At 44.2% G+C, this 24,725-nt stretch overlaps 1 protein-coding gene across 1 annotated transcript in view; it reads right to left on the reverse strand.

Annotated features, from left to right (window-relative positions):
* The window catches only part of LOC139047104 (ATP-binding cassette sub-family C member 2-like), a 628,131-nt gene that overhangs the window by 393,506 nt on the left and 209,900 nt on the right, over nt 1–24,725 (reverse strand). The gene's annotated exons all lie outside the window — the stretch shown is intronic.

Here is a 24,725-nt window from a genome sequence, read left to right on the forward strand (position 1 = left end):
TCAATCAATCAATCAACCAATCAATAAAACGAAAATTTCCATTATAGGCAAATGTGTTACATATGGTGTGGAACATACAGACTGAGGTGCCATAGCTCATGGTTTCAAGGGGCCTTCTATTTCGGAGTGCACAGGGAGAGGTACGGGAAGCAATGACGATGCAACTAACACATTGCTCAGCATATACGAAGACAAGCACGCTGGTAGTAAACATAATAAGTAGTAGTAGTTCTTTAGAGTGGCTAACGGGTACATAGACTTCTGAATCATTAGCAAGTTATTCCAGAATGCCACTGTTTCGAATAGAGTCGCGCGTTTGCCTTACAGTTACGGAGTAGTCTTGGAAACAAAAGTAGTTATCTAAGGCAAACCTAGTATTATTGGAATTGTGAAGAGATACATTGCCAAATAGTTTTGTGGGAACAACGCTGTTTATTGTTTTGAACATTGCGGCGATGACTAAGTGATAAATGAACCAATGAAATTTGGCAGGATTTCATATTTCTGTAAGAAAGAAAGGGTATTGACGCGGATACAACTGAAGCTAAGCAACCAGATGGCCTGAGTCTGAAAAGGCTGCGATTGGCGTAAATTTGTGGATACGTGTTAACCCCGTTTGTATGTAATATGCAAAAAGGTTGTGAATGAAGGCGCAGTACAAGGAGCGCAAATTAGGATGGCTATGGTATTCTCACGCTTTCCTAAACATTCCTCTTTGATAGTCAATTCTTAAGTGAGAAATATGTTTGGAATACTTTAGGTTAGGGTCTACAATGGCACCAATAAGATAAATCGGATTAAAAGCATAACTTAAACGATTGAAATATATTTACTAATGCACAGTTTGTGGGGGATCTTGGACGCAGAAATAAAAATAGTAAAGTAGTTCTACTCTGTAGTTCTGGAGAGAGTTGCGTTCGCACCCCTCTGTTAAGTGGGCAACGTTTTCGGCAAGTTTTGTAGTTAAAGAATCAAATAATGAAATATCTATATTGTAACATCATCGGCATAGACAATAGGTACGAAATTATGAAAATTGATATATTGTTATAAAAAATAGAAATAAAAGCTGTCCAATTATATTGTCTTGATAACTTCCTTGATCACTTTGTTAGACAATATGCCAAAATATATACAGTTTGCCGTCAGACCAGGAAGTAAGTTGCTTTCGTGGCTAACGCATGTCCAAATATTGCTAAAGCGGTAAGTTAATTTAAAGGATTTTGCGACTGAATAAACGAACAATGTACCGGCATATGAATTTGAGTCATTTCAAACATAATATTGTTCGTGAATGAAAGCTGCGTTAACTGATGAACCTGCGCGGAATTCACATTGATGGGGTGATAGCTTGTGAACCGTATATAAATGTCTATTATTGCAATAGCAATTATACGGACACTCCAGGCGCATTTCTCCCGTCGCTTTTGGCATCGACGCCGCCATGATGTTCCGCATAAAGTCCAAGGGCAACAAAATCATCGCCTTGTGCCGAAGGTGAAAGCGTGCGAGGGTCAGCCGGTGATCGCGGCTCGATTTCGTGATAACAAAGGAGGAAAGCGGGGAGGAAGCGCGCACTCTACGGTCGCGCGCAAAGCCTGGGGGGAGGACAGCGGCGCGCTCTACTCCTGCTGCTCCGGGCGGCCGAGGCACGGCAGGCTTCGGGGGGAGGGCGCATTCTTCACCGGGCGACCCGGGCTGCCGCGCACGATGGCCCGGGCCACTGTAATTTAACACAGATTTCTTTCCTGCGTGCATAACTATATTGGCCCCTCTTTACTGTCACTTACAATAATAATGTGAGAATATTTGGACAGCAATGTGATGCCCCTTCTACTCACTGTGCCCAATCATTGTTCTCCTTTCCCATATGTTTCGAAAAATTAAAAACCATTGTCATACAGCGGTAAGAGGGAAAATAGAGCATTTCTGGATCAGGCTACAGAACAGGTATTCGACTTTAAATCAAGAAGAGGACCTTTGTGTTGAAGCAATGAACGACAATCTTATGGATATCATTAAGGAGTGTGCAATAGTAGTCGGAGGTAGCTCCGTTAGACGGGATACCAGTAAGCTATCGCAGGAGACGATAGATCTTATCAAGAAGCGCCAATGTATGAAAGCCTGTAACACTACAGCTATAATAGAACTGGCCGAACTTTCCAAGTTAATCAACAAGCGTAAGACAGCTGACATAAGGAAGTATATTATGGATAGAATTGAACATGCCCTCAGGAACGAGGAAGCCTAAAAACAGTAAAGAAGAAATTAGGAATGGGCCAAAATGAGATGTATGCTTTAAGTGACAAAGCCGGCAATATCATTACTAATATGGATGAGATAGTTCAACTGGCTGATGAGTTCCATAGAGATTTATACAGTACCAGTGGCACCAAAGACGATAATGGAAGAGAGAATAGTCTAGAAGAGTTTGAAATCCCACATGTAACGCCGGAAGAAGAAAAGAAAGCCTTGGGAGCTATGCAAAGGGGGAAGGCAGCTGGAGAGGATCAGGTAACAGCAGATTTGTTGAAGGATGGTGGGAAGATTGTTCTAGAAAAACTGGCCACCCTGTATACGCAATGCCTCATGACCTCTAGGGTACCGGGATCTTGGAAGTACGCTAACATAATCCTAATCCATAAGAAAGGCGAGGCCAAGGACTTGAAAAATTATAGACCGATCAACTTACTGTCCGTTGCCTACAAAGTATTTACTAAGGTAATCGCAAATAGAATCAGGAACACCTCAGACTTCTGACAACCAAAGGACCAGACAGGATTCCGTAAGGCCTACTCAACAATATACCATATTCACACTACCAATCACGTTATAAAGGAATGTGCGGAATATAACCAACTTTTATATATAGCTTTCATTGATTACGAGAAAGCGTTTGATTCAGTTGAAACCTCAGCAGTCATGGAGGCATTACGGAATGAGTGTGCGGACGAGCCGTATATAAAGATACTGAAAGATATCGATAGCGGCTCCACCACCACCGTAGTCCTTCATACATAAAACAACAAAATTCCAATAAAGAAAGGCGTCCGGCTGGGAGATACGATCTCTCCAATGCCATTAACAGTGTTTTTACATGAGGTATGGAGAGACCTGGATTGGGAAGAATTGCGGATAAGAGTTAATGGAGGATACCTTAGTAACTTGCGACTCGCTGATGACATTGCCTTCCTAAGTGACTCAGAGAACCAACTGCAGTGCATGCTCACTGAGCTGGAGAGGCAGAGCAGAAGAGTAGGTCTAAAAACTTAATCTGCAGAAAACTAAATTAATGTTGAACAGTCTGGGAAGAGCACTGCAGTTTACGATAGGTAGCGAGTCACTGAAAGTGGCGAGGGAATACATCTACTTAGGCCACCTAGTGACCGCGGATCCGGATCATGAGATTGAATTCATCTGAAGAGTAAGAATGGCCTGGGGTGCGTTTGGCAGGCATTCTCAGATCATGAACAGCAGGTAGCCATTATCCCTGAAGAGAAAAGTGTATAATAGCTGTGTCCTACCAGTACTCACCTATGGGGCAGAAACCTGGAGGCTTACGAAAAGGGTCCTACTTAAATTGAGGACGACGCAACGAGCTATGGAAAGAAGAATAATGGGTGTAATGTTAAGGGATGAGAAAAGAGCAGATTGGGTGAGGGAATAAACGCTTAGTTGAAGTCAAGAAAAAGAAATGGGCATGCGCAGGGCATGTAATGAGGAGGGAAGATAACTGATGGTCATTAAAGGGAAGCTGAAACACTTTTCGAAAAAAATTAGTTCTCTGTGGCATTCTACAGTTTTGAGTCCCCTGAACACGAATATCTCGTTCAAAAAGGGCGGAAACAAGCTCAAGCGGCTGTTTTTTCATGAAAACACGCACCAGCGCCTCAGGGTATCGCGCGAACGCCGCTGTTGCCCGTGATTGGTCGTAGCCGCTGTGACGTCAATGGCAGCAGTCGCCGGTCGGCGCCGCCGTTTCAAAGCGTAGCCCGCTGTTCTGTTCAGGCTTCATAGCTGAGTTGTAAGCATTATGGAACGTTCTCGCTGTCTCGGACAGCTTGTATTTTCGCCGTAATTGTTCGAACCGACAGCCGATACGGAAAACGATGGCGGCAACGGCGGCAACGACGATGTTGAGTGTGCCAAAAGCGAGAGCGATGTGTGCACCTTCTCGCGCGTTGGAAATCTTAGCTGTTACGTATGCTTTTTTTTTCATGTAGCTCCACGTTCCAATGACGGGAGAAAAAAATGCGCTAAAGTGTCACTGGGAACTTGCTGCTGGAAGAATGCCGAAGCACTAACTTCTCATTAGATTGTGAACACGGGTACAATTCCGCGATGTCAAGCATCTTGCCGCTGCTTGTCTAAAGTCCCGTGGTTTTCTGAGCGTTGATACACGATCGCGAACATAAGTGCCGCGTTTCAAAGCGCGTACATGCAGTGCTGCCAGGTACAGTCATGAAAGTTGCTTATCATACACATCCAGATCGAGATGGTCAGGGGGATTATATGTGCAATATTCACAATATGGTTCGACGACTTTGCGATTGTGGCTCGATCAAGAATCGGTATGCGTGCTCCATGCTAGTGTTGACATAAAGATATTAGGCAGTTTTAGCACCGCCGTGTGGTAAACATGATAACTGCAACCATACGCCGAATGTCACTAGGCAAGCCTATACTCCATTTCATACCTCAGGTGCAACGCTGTGCAGCTACACACGAAGTCCGGTTACCAAAATTTATTACTGCGCGCGTTTCCGTCTATGCTTCGCAGCGTGCCTGCACGTGAAGCTGCCGCCACGGGCTGCAATTAAAGAATGCCGAAAAGAAAATTGATTTAAAAGAACGTGTTAGCAATCGTATAAGTACACGGATTGTTCCTATGGGTAAATTATTTTTTTTTCATTCAGAACTGAGCTTATATATGAAAAGTTTTCTCTACAATCGGGTCAAGAAACACCGAACTTTTTCTAAGTGCGAACGCAGCTACTGCAAGAAGTATCTCAAGCCTCCACAGCATTGCACCTGATGTATGAAACGGAGTATAGCAACGCTAGCAACAACGCGTTTCCGCATTTGTCGTAAGGCTACTCGGCTATCGCGGAAATGGTCCGAGCACAGCACAGTTGATTTCGTCGGCACGAACTTATCTCTCCTCACCGCACTGCGCTGCAAGCTTCTTGTCCTTCGGGAACCTGTGAAACACCACATCGCCTCGCCCGCTTGTGTTCGCGCAGCCGAATGCTGCACAGAACGAGGGCATGTTAGGCGCCCTTGGCAGTAGGCACTCACGCAGCGCAGAAGGAAAGAACAGTTTACGAAAATCGCAAGAGAAAACGAACGTGAGCGGCGGCGGCAAATCTATCGTGGCGTCGTTCAGTAAAGCGCAGGACGGGAAGAGGCATGCCAACACATGCCAGCACGCCGGTCCGGCAGCTCGGTCCCCGCCAGTGACGTCACTCTCGCCGGTTCTCTCCTCTGGCAACCACCTCACCCGGCGCTCCGGGAAGCGATGGGGGCGTGTCCGCGGGGGTGATTTAGAAAGCGATTTCCGCCCCTTATATTAATAAAACGAAGAAAAAAATTTTGGAACCGTAAATTATTAGGTCTGTTCTTCCCAATCCCAGCAATTCATGGAAATTGAAAACCGTTTCAGCTTCCCTTTAAGGGTTACAGACTAGATTCCAAGGGAAGGGAAGCGTCGCAGGGGGCGGCAGAAAGTTAGGTGGGTGGATGAGATTATGAAGTTTGCAGGGACAACATGGCCACACTTAGTACATGACCGGGGTAGTTGTAGAAGTGTGGGAGAGGTCTTCACCCTGCAGTGGGCGTAAACAGGCTGATTATTATTATTATTATTATTATTATTATTATTCGGATTGATAAACTACTAAAAAATATATTAAGAAATGTGGCTTATGGTAGTAAACTTAACGACAATAATATTTTTGAGGAATCAGGATTTTGCACATTGGAGGGTTTATTTACCAGAACTGTTATGATGCGGCATAATTGGAGCGATGAATTCAAAGAGGCATACGATACACCTCGTTTGTTAAGAAATAAAAAACGTTTTAAGGTACCCTATTCCACTACTAAGTATGGTGAAGCGAGAAGAAGTGTATATATCCCAAAAATATTTAACGATTTGGCCGATGAATTCTTCTTGGCAACTTCGAAAAAACAGTTGAGGAAATTATTGATGAAACGGTGAAATTTACTCCTGATCTTTACTTAAGTTGTTGATGTGTTTCTCTTTTATGTCATTGTTTGTTAACGGGTAATACTACCAAACATTCTTCTCAAAGTAGAAAAAAACCTGTTATTATGTATATGTCTACCTTTTCACTTTTTATGTAAATATGTAACCACATCGCTGTACCGACTCTGCCGGGCCTAGTCGCACAAGTCCTCGTAGACTTAGACAGGCCCGTTTCTTTGTATTGTGTTTGGATGTGTGTCAATAAATATATTATTATTATTATTATTATTATTATTATTATTATTATTATTATTATACAGCTTAAGCTTAGTGGCCTTACCAGTTTAATCCAGCTAATGCGGAACCAGTCACACATATAATCCCTTTCTTTCTATCCGACATAGCAAAGCTCCTTCTCAAGACGGGCCAATTTCCAGAAGAATAAACTAAGCGAAAAGTATCCCAATTCACAGAAAGAAACCGCATGCTCGTTTCAAACTAGTGCCCGATTTGTATCTCACCTTTATTTTGTAAGGCACTTGAGCCATGCAGAAAACGTTTAAAAATGTCGTAGATTCGGCCGCAAGTCGAAGTATTGATGGCGACAACAAATTAGCGAACTGCTAGACGAAGTAATGATAGTAGTTTTATCGACCGTATGAACCTTCCTTACTTTCCTACCTTACCTTCTTTTTGTATTATTACCCTCCTATCGGTAAATGAAGTAATGGACGACCAATTTATTTTGCTGACGCAGTCACTGAAACGTTTCTGAGAAGAAAAAAATACTTTTGTAAAGTTGAATTTTTGTGCAGTGAAGGTATAAGAAGGCGAAAAATTTGTTTAGTTATCAGTTATGGGTGGTTAAACGCAGCAGTCATCAGGTAACACAATCCCGTAATATGTGATCACTAAGGCTGTATGAATTAGAAAGAACACATATTGTTATGGGCGGTTTGTAACCCTAGCCGAAGAAGCAGTTGCGTGCAGCCATAGGTACTATCTTCTAAAAGGTCTTCTGATGTTGATGTCCACCATGATGGCGAAACTTTTGCGCGTCGCAGCCAAAATGTTAAGGCCTCGATCTTACTTATCAAAAATTGTTATACCAATGAGGATGATGGGAATGATAGATACAGCCATCACATTTTTCTTAGCGTTTGATGACATTGTCTACGGTAGTTCCATCCATGCTGAGTCACCTTTTCGCAACGAACGTTAACGTTGGTCCTCGTTTTGTAAAATATGTAGATGCGCCAAATACCGCAACTCCGCCATAATTTCTCGGTAAACGAAACCAATGAAGAATAAACAGTGAACAAGCAAAGAATAAGAGACTATTCTGGCAGCGGCGGTGGAGCAGTCTGGACGTGTTCTAACTGTTTCGTCGTGTATTTACAGCATCTGCGCAGAGCACAAGCAAGCATGATCTACGCCGTCCTTCTTGGGTGCATATGAACCTTGCCCTAATCACGCCACTATCTTCCATTGACTTCAAGCGAGTGCAGCGACGCCACTTTCGAGGCCCTGACTGTGCCTTCGCCCACATTATTCTCGCAGTGGTGGTGGAGCAGCGTGGTCATGTTCTAACTGCTTCGACGTAGTTCTATATTACAGAACTTTTTCGCTAGTCCTTCCTGCCACCGCTGCTGCCAGACAGTGTCAGTGTTTTCCATTTGCAGAGAAAAATTACCATGACGCGTGACGTTTGCCTTTGATGCAAGAAGTCAATCAGCAATGACTGTAATAGGATTACTTGTTCCGTATGCGATTACATTTATCACGCCGGAAAATGTTCTGGTACAAATGAAACATTCTTTAAAGGAAAGAATGAAGCTGCTCGAAGGACGTGGAAGTGCCTGACATGCTGCTCAGCAAGGTTAAGGGGTAGCTCAGCAGCTGCGAACACCACCACAGACGAGAACGAAATGCAGGGTCATACCGCACAAACAGGTAGCTCCAATAGTTAAATGCACTTACCTCCAGACTGGGTGACATAACTATACATCTGGACCGTCTTGCGCAATTACCAGACCGGGTTATTGGCATGGAAGAAAGCATGGAGCTTATGAATTCAAACTTTGAATCTCTCATCAGCAAATGTGATGAAATTGCGAAGGAACACGCAACCTTGCGCAAAAGTAACGAGAATCTGGAGCGCCGAAATGAAGAGCTGTTAAGTCGTGTGATGTTCTTGGAGCAATATTCAAGGGGCAACAAAATCGAAATAAAGGGTATACCTATGACACGAAATGAGAACTGTGAATTACTAGTCCAGAAGATAGGAGAACAAATTAGTTACCACATTGATACCAAAGACGAGAACGAATGTTTGCCATCGTGTGTCTCTTGCACACGATACCACTGAAAAAAAACATAATCGTTCGGTTTGCTTCAAGGAAAGTCCGAAATGAATTTTATGAGTGAGCGAAAAAAGCGCGGCTTTCCACCGATGCGCTGGCCTTTTCTTCCGTCAGAAAACAGGCAATCTATGTAAATGAGCACCTCACACGTGAAAAGAAGAAATTGTTGGCTGAGGCACTAAAACGAAAAAAGGGAAAAGAAGTGGATGTTTACATGGACAGATCAAGGTCAACTAAAAGCACGGAAAGCAGCTGACAGCCCGGTTGTACGTTTTACTTGTGAGGCTGTGTAGTCCTATCAGCTAGCTAGCAAATCACAGACATCATGGCGTACATGTCAGTAGATGATTTCAATCAAAAGACAGTTTCTGAAAACGTGCTGCTTGGTGCACACTTTAAAGCGCGAAGTTTACGGAAAAACCAGGGCCAAATCCGTAATTTTATTAACCTATTTAGCAAGAAGTTCTCCTTTATTGGCATATCAGAGACATGGTTGACGGAAAGTGAAGTCGGACTTCACAATAAACCTGGTTGCAAGCTAGAAGCGAACTGCCGCGAAACCTGCAATCAATCTGGCATCGCCCATGGTGGTGCTGCCCTGTACATAGACGATGGTATTACGTACAGGAGACGATATCATACTGAATTTAAAACACGTCATTGTGAATCAGTATGGATTCAGGTGGATAAAAGTCATTTGCAGCCGTCACAGAAACTTATTGTGGGCGTTATATATGGGCCGCCGTCTGCATCTTATCACGGCTTTTGCGATGACTTCGACTGTATGTTTAACGCATTCTTGAGTTCTAATGCTCGTGTGGTAATAATGGGTGATGTTAATAATGATGTAAGTGACATTGATTCTTCTCCTTGTTATGAATATGTGTCTTGTTTTCCTGGTAATTGTTACGCATTGCTTGTAGACAAACCAACGCGTGTAACAGAACACATCAGTACACGTTTAGATCAGGTGTTGCCTAACACTCCTGTTTGCAAATATGCACAAGTTTTAGATGTTAATATTACTGATCACTACCCTGTGCTTTTTGTAATGTCAAACTGCCTGAACTCAAGCAAGAAGTGTTTTACCCGGGCATTTTTTAAGGCTGACGTATTTGCAAATATTGTACATTCAATTGATTGGTCACGTGTGTACTCTTCCAAATGTTCTAACAATAGTTACATGTTTGTAGACATGTTTATTGAGGCGCTCACCACCTCCTCCACCACTTATTGTGTGCGCAATAGACATGCAATCCCGCGAGATCCTTGGGTAACGGGCGCGCTCTTGCGTTCTATTAAGACGAAATATAGCATGTATAGGAAATTAAAAAGGCAGCGTTATAACACTTCCTTCAAGGAAAGATACTCTACGTATTCGCAAACTCTTAATAGAACAGTTTATGCAGCATAGAAAGCTTATTTAAGAATCACATTGGACAGAACGGGAAGAATTCGAAATAAACTGGTGCTTTCTCAACCAGTTTCTAGGGCAAGACGTAAAACCACATCCCCCAGAAAAAATAATATAAAATGGCGTTGTGTACACTCGACCGGAAACTATCTGTAATGCTTTCAGTGCCTATTTTTCGTCCCACAATACCTCAACTCGTAAAGATTTTGATACAACGTACATTCCACGTACAAATGCTTCTTTTTACCTTTACCCTACAGATGAGCTTGAGGTTGCTTCAGTTATTTCTAATTTGCGAAACACAGCCTCTGGAGTTGACAATGTTTCGGCGGATGTCGTTAAACTTGTAACTGACATCGTGTCGCCAGTTCTTGCTCATATCGCCAATACTATATACGTCACGGGTGTGTTTCCAGAACGGATGAAAATTGCCAAGGTGCTGCCACTTTACAAGTCAAAGGACAAGCATAAAATTGGAAACTTCCGGCAAATTTCAGTGCTACCGTTCTTCAGCAAAATACCCGAAAAAATATTCGCGGGGCGCCTTATTGAATACCTGCACGAGCACAACATTCTTTCTCGGCGCCAATTTGGTTTTAGAAACGGCCTTTCCACAAAAACTGCAGTCTCAACATTTCCAGACCTAATTAGAAAATCAATAGACAGTGGTTATGTAGTCGAGCGATTGTTAATAGATTTTGCGAAAGGTTTCGATTCCCTCAATCGTTTTATATTCAGCGATAAATTGCTTCGTTACGGAATGGTTTACCTTTGACTTTAACTCGCAGTTACTTAGAAAATCGGCAACAAATTGTTAAGCTAGGTGATTTTCAGTCCGAAAGCACCGTTATTAACCTTGGCCTTCCCCAGGGATCCGTACTTGGCCCTTTCATTTTTTCTTACTCTACATAAATGACTTGCCTTCGCAGCTTGTGTGAGCGAGCCCGGTACTCTATGCAGACGATACTAAACTTATTATAGCCGATCGTGAAGAATGTAAACTAATTAGTAAACTTAACTCTGAATTACAAATTTTGCAGCGTTGGCGTACACTGAGTGCCCTTCACCTAAGCCCAACGAAGAGTCTTTATCTTATTTAACTCTCAGAAAAGGAAAACGGCTATTCATTCAGATGTCGTTTACAATAACCATCCGGTAAAACAATCTAGTGAGACAAAATTTCTTGGTGTTATTATTGATAACCATTAAAATTTCCGTCTTCATGTGCGTTCCGTAGTTCACAAGGCTTCATATTGCTTGCCTGTGCTGTCGAAATGTCGAAACTATTCCCTCCCCACATACTCATCAATCTTTACTACGCATTTGTTCACTCTCACATTAATTACTGCTTAGCGAGCTGAGGTTGCACATATCAAACTCATCTGTGGCCGGTGTTTACACTTCAAAAAAGAGCTCTTAGCTTTACGGCACCCAACAGTGTGCATATTAGGAGTGAAGATTTATTTAAAACCCTCAACATCCTCAACGTTTACGATTCGACAACATACGAGACCGCCTCCGTCATGCATCAAATAGTCAATGAAAAACTACCCTTGAGAACAGTCTCGCTCCATTCCTCACTTCGCAATGTTGGAAACGCATCTCGCTGTCGTTTTTTATTGCCTGAGGTAAATACTAATTACGGTCGCTCTACACTACAGTTTACCGGAACCGCAGTTTGGAATAAGTTTGATAGTGACCTAACCACTCTAAGAACATTGCATACTTTCCTAAACAATTAAAACACTCACTTATTAACAAGGCGTAACTCTGCGCATGCTTGCACATGTCCTCACTTTCTTTTTTTTTTCTGTACCGATGTTTTCGATGACATATCAAAAAAATTTTTAGAAAAATGTATCTCGCTCGTGAAATTTTACCTACTAGTGTGTTTTCTTGTTTTACTCACTCGGCTATTTCAGTATTTCAGGTATTTCAGATAATTCAGTATAAAAAACAGCTGCCATAGAAGTGTTTTTTGCTAATAACAATCGGCAGGGACCCTTTAACAAATTTGTTGGGTCCCAAAAGTGTGCTTTGCAATTGTATACGTTCCTTATATTAAATACCCTTTCAAACTTTCAATAAGCGTGAAATAAGATTTAAAAAAATTCCTGTCCGGAGAAACCATGTCCCTGACATGCCGACGATAGGAACGCAGGGACCTAAAGATGTCAACACAGAATCGATTTCACGATTTTCTTTTCTATATAGCAGGCATTGAAATGAACGGCTCCTAAACAATCGTTGGACAGAAAGCTTTGCAGTTGTTGAGAGAAAAATATGATGCCATCATGGAATAGCTAGGCTAGAGCACTATAAGGAAAGAAGCCGGATGCTGTCGGCTGTAGGTGGATCCAGTCTCAAAAGGCATGCCTGCACTGGCTCCGCCCAAGCGCCTCCTTTCAGGAAAGGTCGTCACTGCTTAAAGTACGGCGTGAGATTGTTTAATATGACGACGCGCACAGAGCGGTGGAACTGGACAAAAGCCTGCAGCCCGGCAAGCATTTCACGCCGAGCCATCTGCTCTCACGACACCAGGCCTTGAAATTAACCTGCTAGTCATTACTAATCACTGGCTAAGACTACATCATCTCACACACGACTGAACCCATCTCACGATGACTTTCGACGGAAACGCGTTTAGCATTGAACCTGTATAGCGACACAACGTATTCCCTCCGTCTAAACCGGTTAGACATGAGGCGTCTATTGCAGCAGGAATCCTTTTTTTTTTGCTTCCCTCAGAACACTCAGCGCCATCTAGTGCCGCCACCACCAAGCCTGAGCATGACCTTTGAAATGCATGGCACGTCATTGCTAGCGGATGCTCATAAATGAATGCTCCATTTAGCCAGGCTCCTCTATTGCACCTCTGATGATGATGATGATGATGATGATGATGATGCACACTTGTTGCTATGTCTCCCATGGCTCCCGAGATCCTCGTAGCGTCCTTTCTTCATCGACAAACTGGAGGCCACACACGCTGGGTGCAAGCGATCTTCGTCACCAGGATCCGATTATATCACATACTCTGCCATTGCAAACGTTGGTCAAGAGGCCAGAGATGCACTTTTTGGCATATACAACGCATCGTGGCGCGACGGCCTGGTCCCTATCACGTGTAAATCCAGCCGCCTTGTTCTTGTGCTCAAGTCTTGCAAATCTCAATTGGAATTGTCATCTTACCATCCAATATAACTGGCCAGCTCTGTCGGCAAGGTAATTGACAGAATTATTCTTACACAGTTAGAATGGTACTTGGAATTTTACAACGTCTATTCAGCGGCAATGTCTGGCTTTCAATGCCGATGCTCGTCAATAGATAGCGTTATAGACCTTGTAACATATGCACAACAGCAGGAACATCCAAAACGAATCTGCGGTCGTACTCCTTGACTTTAGAGGTGCCTACCACAATGTAGATCATCATGCAATTCGGGATGCTTTAGAAGCTGTAGGGATTGGTGGACAGGTCTTTCGGGGATAAGCAGCTATTTGAATGGAAGGTCTTTCTTTATTTTGACTGAAGACAGACCAACGTCGTCTAGGTATACGAGTCCGGGTGTACCGCACGGTGGAGTACTCAGCCCTACTCTGTTCAACCTGGTGCTCGTTGGTCTTGCCGACTCGTTACTGGAAACCGTGCAACGCCCATATATACAGGCGCCACTTGCATATGGGCTTCAGGTGTGACACCAGTACAAGTCCGCGCACGACTTGAGAAGACTTGAATGGCCATGTTAACCTAACTAAGAAGGCAAGGCCTGGAACTTTCACCCGAGAAGTCTGCACTCGTCGCTTTTACTCGCAAAGTGATGGCCCCGTACACTTTGCGGATTATTGACGGAACTTTACCTTACAGATGAACTCACCGACTTCTTGACGTCATCATTGACAGAGGCTTGTCTTGGTGACCTTACGTCTCGTACATAACAAAGATTTTGACCGCCATTCTGGACCTTGTCGCGTTTCTTGGCGGGAAGTCCTGGGGCCCAACAGTACGATGAATGTTGTAACAATATAAAGCAGTATTTTTGGGCTTCCTGTAGTATAGTTTACCTGTACTAGGAAACAATTGCACTACAAATATTCGCAGACACCACAGTGTGCAAGCCCAAGCCCTGCAGAACGTGTCTCGTTCTCCGAAAAGCTACGTCATCGATTGCGACAGTGGCCATTGCTAGAGACGCTTCTTTGACAGTCCGCAGTGCTACAGAGGTCCTGAACGCACGCATTCGGCAGCTTAGCCAGATTCCCTGACACCAACTTGCTTGCTTGCCAGCAAAGAGGCCACATTCAACATTTCCCAAAAGTATTGCAAAACATCAGTCCTACTTGTCATCACAATTCACACCTGCTACACTATTTTCAGACTCATTGCGGTGTCTGCAATCTTGAAATTGAACTATAGAAATTACCACTTTATCCAGAAACAAGGCATATGTATAGGTTCTTCTGTGGTGCCTGTGTGCTGCAAGATTTCTCTGTAAATTTTGACAAAAAGCTAATGGAATTCACAGCAGACGACAGTAGAGGGCTTCGCGCTTTCCAATACGTAGATGATCTTTTAATAATTTTAAGGTTTGTGACCTCTGTCTCTTTTAAATTTGTGGCGGATGACATTGTAACGTACTTCAAAGGGTGTTCTGACACACTTCGAATTTCACCTTTGAACTTCCTAAGGATTTGTAGACGTAACACTAGCTTTTCGAAACGCAGCTCCCATAACTGAGAAGGCTTTGCTTCCGCCTGAGTCAAGCCATTCTAAATTGGTAAAACTAAGTATAGCCAGTTTATGTTCCCGGTGTGCGCTGCAGAAAAGCTGTTATCACGTCTTCCAGCAAACGCTTGACCGTCAAATTCAGAGGCTAACTGCAGCGGGTTTTCCTGCACAAGTGCTTAAAGGGAAGCTGAAAGGTTTTCCAGAAAAAATGAGTGAACATGTGTACATAGTGGTTTTCAACCCTCCGAATTCGAATATCATATCGAAATTGAGCGAAAGAAAGCGCAAATATATTTTATTTCGACGAAAAGTGCAGCAGCGGACACGCCCAGCTCATGCGTCTCGTTTCCGCCTGTGATTGGTCGGGCGACCCGTGACGTCAACTTTAGCGACCGGCCGCTGCCGCTCCACATGAAGCGCGGTGCCAGGTAGTTTGGTGCCGTAATGGAAAATTAAGAGGTAATAGAAAATTTAGAGAGACTGCGTTTTTCTGAAGAGTTCGGCGTTGCTCCCTACATGTACTAGCCGATTGCAAAGAGCCGGCCTCTCGAAGAAGCAAACGATGCTGGTGCGAGCAGTGCCGAGCAGTGCTTTCGACGAGAACGAAAGCGAAGTCTTGGGATCTCCTCGTGTTGGAAATGCTCTTTGGTGAGCATGTTTTTTGCAAAGCGATCTAGTGATCTCGCCGATCTTTCGCCGATCTAGTGAGCTCGTTTCCGGTCAAACAACTGCAGTGTTGTGTTCCTGCATGCCTCCTCGTGGAACGTAAGCGGGGATGCGATCGTCGGCATTTGTGCGCTGTCCAAAGCTGTCGGCAACCTACAAAGACGGTTCAAACGCGTGAAAAGCTTCCCGGTTCATGCAGTACATGTAGTGACCTTCATATGTGCGCCATCCGCACACTACTCGTAACCGAAGTCGTAAAGGCGGCGAATTCCGTCGGCTACGTGATACGGTCGGTTTCTCGCTGTGCGCGAGAGACGGGGCGAGCGTAGCGTCCTGGCGTGCGCCGGCTTTCCAGCACATGCAAACTCTACATTTGCACTGCGTTATGGTAGCTGCGTGCAGGCTGTTTTACAACACACGTGCAAATAGAAAATTCGCGGCGCTTTGCGACGAAACCTGCGTCGAGGGCGGGAAATAAACATGCACCTTCCGTTCAGCGTGCTAACATGATGGAGCTCGCAGTAAATCAAAATCCAGGTTTGGGCGAGTTCGTGTATTCATAAGGCCTTCCAACACCAGTTATCATCAGTCAGTCCACACTCGTGCCGTCTTTGTTTTCGTTGCTCGGATCTTTTCGCGCTGCGTTTAGAAAGCCTGCTAGTGGAAATTCTGGTGATAATCGTCGTCACGGAAGTGGTTGGAGCACAGCAGTGTTGTTCTTGAGGGCTTGAAATTCTTTCGCTTTACAGCAGCCTCCCACTTCCTTAAAAGCTTCTTGTCTTGTGGGAAACAATGGAAGACAACGTCGTCGCGGCCGCTGGTGTTCGTGCAACCGTAGGCTGCACAGAAAGACGGCATGATCGGCCCACCACATCAGTTGATGCTGCGCACCTTGACCACCACCCTACATACACACAGACGCACCAACAAAGAAATGCAGGGTCGATCGAAGCAGATTACGACAGCACGCACGCAGAAACAAGCACGGTCAGGCACGGTCGCGCAGGCTGCGAAGGAGCAAAACACTAAAGTTGACGTCACAACACCGCGGTTTCCGGTCTCCGCTCGCATCGTCAGCGTCAGCAGCAGCGCGCGGCATTCGACGGGGGGCGGAGCTACAGCGCAATTTCAACCGACGATTACGTCGCTCCTATTTGAAAAAAAAAACAAAAAAACCAAATTTGACCTACATGGTTTATAAGGTTCCCGCATCCGTATATGAGCGTCTTATTGAATTCGACAGACTCTTCAGCTTGCCTTTAAGGCGGTCTGAGAGCTTAAGTCTGAGAGCTTACGTATAACGCTTAAAAGACATCACAAAGATGACCGAAAATATGACAGAAATAAAAAACAAGAAAAGTTCATGTGATGCCTTATATTCATAAAATATCGCACAATATCAAGAAGATCGCTGGGCGACATGGTGTACAATTAGTCTTTTCTGCTCCTTGTAAGCTGTCAGGACTGTGCACGCGCATTAAAAATGCTGGAATGAAGAGGAAAACCTGCAAAACAAAGCATGTGAACAAATACGAAGGTTGATCCAGAAATAAGGTTTCCAAAGAGCACCAGGAACATGGGAATTTGCGAGGCGAAATACGGCGACACTGCTCCGCGCGGCTGTTCCCCCACTCTCGATTCCCCCCGGCCGTGCTTCGCTGTGCCGCTCATTCTTGGCTCAGCAGCCGTGCAATATGGATGTTCCCATTGTTGATACCGCCAAGTGCGAGATTCGTTCCGTAGTCCACTTTTTGCACGCCAAAGGGACTCCACTGGCGGATATTCATCGTCACTCGACAGAAGTGTATGGTGACAAGCGTATGTTCATACAACACGTCCGCAAGTGGTGCAGGGAGTTCACTGCCGCTCGGAAGTCCATGATGAAGAACGGGGTGGAAGACCGTCACTCTCAGGGGCGGTTATCGAGATGGTCCAACGTGAAGTGCTTCAAAACAGGAAGATCCATGAACTTGTTGCTCAGATTCTTGGGAGTTCTTACGATACAGCCGAAAGAGCTTTGGCTGAAAAATTGGTGTATCCCAAGTGTTGTGCTTGATGTTTACCGCGGCTGTTAACAACAGACCACAAGGAGAAACGCCTTGACTCTGCTCGCCAGTTTCTTCGAAAGTGTCAAGGAGATGAGGAAAGATTGTTGGACTCTATTGTTACTGGAGACGAAACATGAGTGTTTCATTTCACTCCCGAAGCAAAAATCCCAACATTGACGTCGGCCAGAGTCACCAAGTGCAAAGAAGTTCAAACTCTTTCTGCTGACAAAGTAATGGCCGTTGTTTTTGGGATCATGAGTGGATACTGTTGATAAATTTCATGGAACGTGGGACAGCAATCGAATCATACAGTCATTGTGCAACACTAAGAAAACTCAGGCGAGCTATCCAGAACCACCCGCGAGGACGACTGGCAGCCTGTGTAACGCTGCTTCACGACAACGCCCGACCTCACGCCTACCGTCAAACCCAGATACCTCTGACAAGCCTTGGGTGGACTGTCATGCCCCACCCACCATACAGTCCGCACCTCGTGCCTAGGAATTAGCACTTGTTCCCCAAGTTAAGGGAACCTTTGAGTGGCCCAAGCTTCCGCAGCAACGATGAAGTCAAAGAAGAGGTGAAACACTTCCTGAAAGGGTTGGCGGCGGAGTTCTGCGACATTGGGACACAGAAATTGGAACACTCTCTAGAAAAACGCGTAGAAAAGATGTCAATTATGTACAAAAATGTGAGCAAAGTTTCATCTGTCCAATTAGCTAAATTTCTATGAAAATAAACAATGTGGTCTATTTCTAAAATATATGGGAACCTTATTTCTGGACCAACACTCGTACGTTAAGTCCGCGACACGTGTTATCTGCTAAATCCCGTTGAAGTGTGGTAAGGTCTACAGTGGCCAAACAGGCCAATGTGGCAATCACTGGATGCGCGAGCATTGTGCGTTGACCAGCTCTCAAGCAGCTGGTCACCTGGCTTTTCATTGTCGTCACTGTCGTTAGCGTGACTGTGCGCTACTTTTTAAAAATGTGACGATTCTTGGCGGCAGTAGGACAAAAACCGAAAGAGAAATACTTGACGCATTTTATATCAGTATTAGGGGCGATTAGAGAATTTGACAGTACACAAGCAACCATTGTTGCGTAGACACTGTCAGAGCTGTTCAAAATAATTTCATTATAATTGGGAACATCGACGCCTACGATGGTGACTTGTGATGTGCCATCGCAACGATTCAATCTTTTTTTTCTTCTGAAGACTTGGACGTTTCAATATTATTATTTCTCAAGTTGCGTCACACTGCAAATTTATTGGTCTTCTCAGTGAGCTGGGGTTATAGCTCTTCCAGCGGTGAAGCTCGGCCCCAATACAAGAGGAAGGAAAATGCATGAGTTTTCCTTCTATCTCTATGAGCGATAAAGAATTCATCATCATCATCATCATCATCAGCCTGGTTACGCCCACTGCAGGGCAAAGGCCTCTCCCATACTTCTCCAACAACCCCGGTCATGTACAAATTGTGGCCATGCGGTCCCTGCAAACTTCTTAATCTCATCCGCCCACCTAACTTTCTGCCGCCCCCTGCTACACTTCCCTTCCCTTGGGATCCAGTCCGTAACCCTTAATGACCATCGGTTATCCTCTCTCCTCATTACATGTCCTGCCCATGCCCATTTATTTTTCTTGATTTCAACTAAGATGTCATTAACTCGCGTTTGTTCCCTCACCCAATCTGCTCTTTTCTTATCCCTTAACGTTACACCTATCATTCTTCTCTCCATAACTCGTTGCGTCGTCCTCAATTTGAGTAGAACCCTTTTCGTAAGCCTCCAGGTTTCTGCCCCGTAGGTGAGTACCGGTAAGACACAGCCATTATACACTTTTCTCTTGAGGGATAATGGCAACCTGCTGCTAATGATCTGAGAATGCCTGCCAAACGCACCCCAGCCCATTCTTATTCTTCTGATTATTTCCGTCTCAGGATCCGGATCCGCCGTCACTACCTGCCCTAAGTAGATGTATTCCCTTACTACTTCCAGTGCCTCGCTACCTATTGTAAATTGCTGTTCTCTTCCAAGACTGTTAAACATTACTTTAGTTTCCTGGAGATTAATTTTTAGACCCACTCTTCTGCTTTGCCTCTCCAGGTCAGTGAGCATGCATTGCAATTGGTCCCCTGAGTTACTAAGCAAGGCAATATCATCAGCGAATCGCAAGTTACTAAGGTATTCTCCATTAACTCTTATCCCCAATTCATCCCAATCCAGGTCTCTGAATACCTCCTGTAAACACGCTGTGAATAGCATTGGAGAGATCGTATCTCCCTGTCTGACGCCTTTCTTTATTGGGATTTTGTTGCTTTCTTTATGGAGGACTACGGTGGCTGTGGAGCCGCTATAGATATCTTCCAGTATTTTTACATACGGCTCGTCTACACCCTGATTCCACAATGCCTCCATGACTGCTGAGGTTTCGAAAGAATCAAACGCTTTCTCGTAATCAATGAAAGCTATATATAAGGGTTGGTTATATTCCGCACATTTCTCTATCACCTGATTGATAGTGTGAATATGATCCATTGTTGAGTAGCCTTTACGGAATCCTGCCCGGTCCTTTGCTTGACAGAACTCTAAGGTGTTCCTGATTCTATTTGCGACTACCTTAGTAAGTAGTTTGTAGGCAACGGACAGTAAGCTGATCGGTCTATAATTTTTCAAGTCTTTGGCGTCCCCTTTCTTATGGATTAGGATTATGTTAGCGTTCTTCCAAGATTCCGGTACGCTCGAGGTCCTGAGGCATTGCGTATACAGGGTGGCCAGTTTCTCTAGAACTATCTGCCCACCATCTTTCAACAGATCTGCTGTTACCTGATCCTCCCCAGCTGCCTTCCCCCTTTGCATATCTCCCAAGGCTTTTTTTTACTTCTTCCGGCGTTATCTTTGTGATTTCGAATTCCTCTAGAATATTTTCTCTTCCATTATCATCGTGGGTGCCACTGGTACTGTATAAATCTCTATCGAACTCCTCAGCCACTTGAACTATCTCATCCATATTAGTAATGATATTGCCGGCTTTGTCTCTTAACGCATACATCTGATTCTTGCCAATTCCTAGTTTCTTCTTCACTGTTTTTATGCTTCCTCCGTTCCTGAGAGCATGTTCAATTCTATCTATATTATCCTTCCTTATGTCAGCTGTCTTACGCTTGTTGATTAACTTCGAAAGTTCTGCCAGTTCTATTCTAGCTGTAGGGTTAGAGGCTTTCATACATTGGCGTTTCTTGATGAGATCTTTCGTCTGATGCGATAGTTTACTGGTATCCTGCCTAACGGAGTTACCACCCACTTCCATTGCACACTCCTTAATGATGCCCACAAGATTGTCGTTCATTGCTTCAACACTAAGGTCCACTTCCTGAGTTAAAGCCGAATACCTGTTCTGTAGCTTGATCTGGAATTCCTCTATTTTCCCTCTTACCGCTAACTCATTGATCGGCTTCTTATGTGCCAGTTTACTCCGTTCCCTCCTCAGGTCTAGGCTAATTCGAGTTCTTACCGTCCTGTGGTCACTGCAGCGCACCTTGCCGAGCACGTCCACATCTTTTATGATGCCAGGGTTAGCGCAGAGTATGAGGTCTATTTCATTTCTAGTCTCGCCGTTCGGCCTCCTCCACGTCCACTTTCGGCTATCCCGATTGCGGAAGAAGGTATTCATTATCCTCATATTATTCTGTTCCGCAGACTCTACTAATAACTCTCTGCTGTTATTCCTCTTCTCTTCGCTAAGCCCCGGTAGCACAGGACGTGCCCACTTTTTAGCACTCTATATGCTTCTTTTGGCCTCCTAACTTCACTGAGTCCTATTATATCCCATTTACTGCCCTCTAATTCCTCCAATAGCACTGCTAAACTCGCCCCACTAGATAACGTTCTAGCGTTAAACGTTGCCAGGTTCATATTCCAATGGCGGCCTGTCCGGAGCCAGTGATTCTTAGCACCCTCTGCTGCGTCGCAGGTCTGACCGCCGCCGTGGTCAGTTGCTGCGCAGCTGCTGGGGACTAAGGGCCGGGGTTTGATCGTTGTGTTCATATAGGAGGTTGTGGCCGAGTACTGAACCAGGGTGGCCAATCCTGCTCTGGTGAGGGAGTGCGTTACCGGTTCTGGTCGCCGGGATCAGGCCACACTCCAGGCCTGTTTGTGCAATTTTATCAACATGCGGTTTTTTTTTTATCCGGTGGAAAATTGCCGGCACCGGGATTCGAACCACGAACCTCTTGCACGCGAGGCGGGTGTTCTACCTCTACGCCACCACTGCACCTGATAAAGAGTTAGCTTTTCTAAAAGGCTGAATGTAAAGATGTGGTGGTTAATGCAAAATGGTGTGTTCATTAATTTAAACAACTTGTACCTTGCTAAGAGCATTGCGCATACGTCGGTGGTTTGATGTTCAAAGGTTTATCCGTGTTGTCAAATATATGTCAGTTGCTATTCCAGCGTTGTGGTGTCTCTTTTATCTGTGGCGTTTTGCGTCTCAATTTTTTCGCTTGTTTTCTTAAGTGTCAGCATGAACCAACTGGTCGAGGAAGCAACTCTTCTTTGTCATCCGTTATATAGGGAGTGTGGGCTGAAATTTGCAATGGGGACTCTATCACATATAGAGCCAATGCACTTTATGGTGGCATTATTCGACGGCTGATATGAGAAGACTGGTCTTCGCGCTATGAGGATGTGAGCAAATTGTATCGTGTGCCGACCTCATCTTCCTCGACTTACCAACATTCCGTACTAATATCCCTGAAAGCCGCGCAACTCTTGAATACAAGTCAGGAGTTTTGTGCGATGCCTATGAGTATGTCGGCAACCTATTTGGTTTTCGATATCTGCTAGTCTACATTGTGACTATGCCATAAAGGCTTAGCTGCAGCACAGTAGACATCAGAGCGAACCCAGAAATCATGCATGTATTACTGCACAATTATCTTAAATAGCGGTTATGATTGACACACGTGGATAACAGTGACGGGACAGTATTTTGACATCGAACTGCAAGTAATGTATATTGGTAGGTGGGTAGTAAACGTGACCGAATATTGTGAGCGCCTTCGACCACAGCGTACTAAAGTACAACGACATAGAGACAGCTTGCACTGTTCTTGTGTCGTACCTTATGCCTCATGGTGCAAATCGAAATGGTTTTCTGTCCATCTTAATACTTAGGCACATCTTTTCTTGATTTGAAGCTGCTGTGGTAGCCTACGAGCACGAATGAGAAAATGGATTGAGATAATTTTGGGGCACCTTAACCAAACCTAGAAATCGAAATCGAAACGAAATCGAAACAAAACCTAGAAGGTCGAAATCTTGAGCTATCAACAATGGCCTCTCTCATAGCCACTGTGCGGCTGCGGGACACAAAGCTTACCAGAAAATACAAAATTCATAGCGGAGCGCTTCCGCCGATTATCCGAGCACGTTAACTTCATAGCATTAAAATAAACTAACCAAACAAAACTAACGTGGCTGCATTACGGGCAGCCTCTCAAAAACCCTGAATCAATAATCGCTGTTAATCGCCTCGTCGCGACTATACGCTGTAAACGACGGCTGTCATTAAGAATAACGGCTGTCAGTAAGAAGCACGAATCAAACTGGAAGTTTTGACTGGGCGCGTGGAGGCGAGATCTGTGCATGGAAATCTGAAAACAGCACGCTGCTAAAGATAACGAATAGCAGTGACGTGGCCAAGATGATCTAAGAAGTTATCCTTCATCATGGATTGCTATCACCTGCTTGCTCCAGCACAGTTAAACAAGCTAGTCGGCACAAATGCCGTAAAACTATTTCACGTGAACTGCCGTAAAATAAACAACAAAGTTGATGAAATAGAAGCCCTTTTTTTCTGTTTTCAAATTTTCTTTTGATGTAATTATGTTTACCGAGACCTGGTATCATGATGCCGCCAACTATTTAGTTCTAAGTAACTATACACATATTGTTGTCAACAGACCGGGGCGCCGAGGGGGCGGAGCGTCGTTACAGATATTGAGCACACTAGCTTCAGTAGAAAACAAACCATTCACAGTTTCTACCCCAGATATTGAAATACTGACAGTAGGAGCCGTTCTTTTCACCGTTCTATACCGTCCTCCTGGTGGAAATTTGAGAGGCTGCCTAGACGTTCTCGAAAGCCTGTTTGATTAGGTAACAGTAAACCAGCATGTGTTATATTTATTGGGTGATCTGAATATTGATAGGTCATGGGATTCAGCGCCACAACGAGAATTCATAAGCCTACTAGATGCCTATGGCTTTTTCAATCTTATCGAAGTACCTACACGCATCCCGTGCTCCACATCTTCCTCCCAACGATATTGTAATCATGAACGCAGAAAAATGTGAAAGAAAGGAGCTGACACTGTACTGTCCGACTTAATTGACCAACTCCCGGTGTTTGCCTTTGTCCCAGCTGAACGCCCTTATCGAGTTCCCGCAGCACCCTCTCCACATTTTTGACACATTGATATCACCACAATTGACCGTTTTCGTTGGATGCTATATGAAACAATTTGGGACGATGTGCTATCTTTAAAAGACGTGAATGAGGCGTGTAATGCATTTTTCTTCAAAATAAAAACTGTCTATGACAAATATTTTCCACAAGTTCGTCCGCGCAAACGCAATCCTAAGCAGCCGTGGGTTACACAGGAACTGCTGCGCAAAATAAAGACAAAAGAGAAAAATTTTGCTCAGTTCATAAAATCACGCCAGCCTTCCAAGCTTCAGAAATATAAAAAATACCGAAACCAGCTAGATCGAGAACTAAGAACTGTCAAGTTAATGTATTTTAGTAATGCATTTTCCGAGGGATTCAAAAGAAATCTACACAACCAGCGGGATCAATTGAACAAATTACTAAATCGCACCTCAAAAACAATTATTACGACAATAATGAAAGGTGGTATACCAATAAGTGGGGAAAAACTATGATGTGAATTTAATAATTTATTTCTTCGTGTAACCAAAACATTATGCTCTCCATCTGACACAACTGTGGGTTACGCATTTAACACGCCATGTATTCCGGAATCCCTGTTCATGTATACTACACATCAAAACGAATTCATGACAGTGTTTAGAAATCTAAGAAATAGCAGAGCTGAAGATAAAGAAGGCTTTCAGGTAAAACCCTTCAAGTTTGTAGTTGACTATCTATAACCTAGCTTTAGCATCTGGCGTCTTTCCAAGCGAAATGCAGGTAGCAAAAATGGCCGTCATTCACAAAGGTAGTGTTACCTCGAATATGGCTAATTACAGGCCTATTTCAATTCTTCTGATAT

Source organism: Dermacentor albipictus, chromosome 6, assembly GCF_038994185.2.
Source record: "Dermacentor albipictus isolate Rhodes 1998 colony chromosome 6, USDA_Dalb.pri_finalv2, whole genome shotgun sequence".
NCBI classification, from domain to species: domain Eukaryota; kingdom Metazoa; phylum Arthropoda; class Arachnida; order Ixodida; family Ixodidae; genus Dermacentor; species Dermacentor albipictus.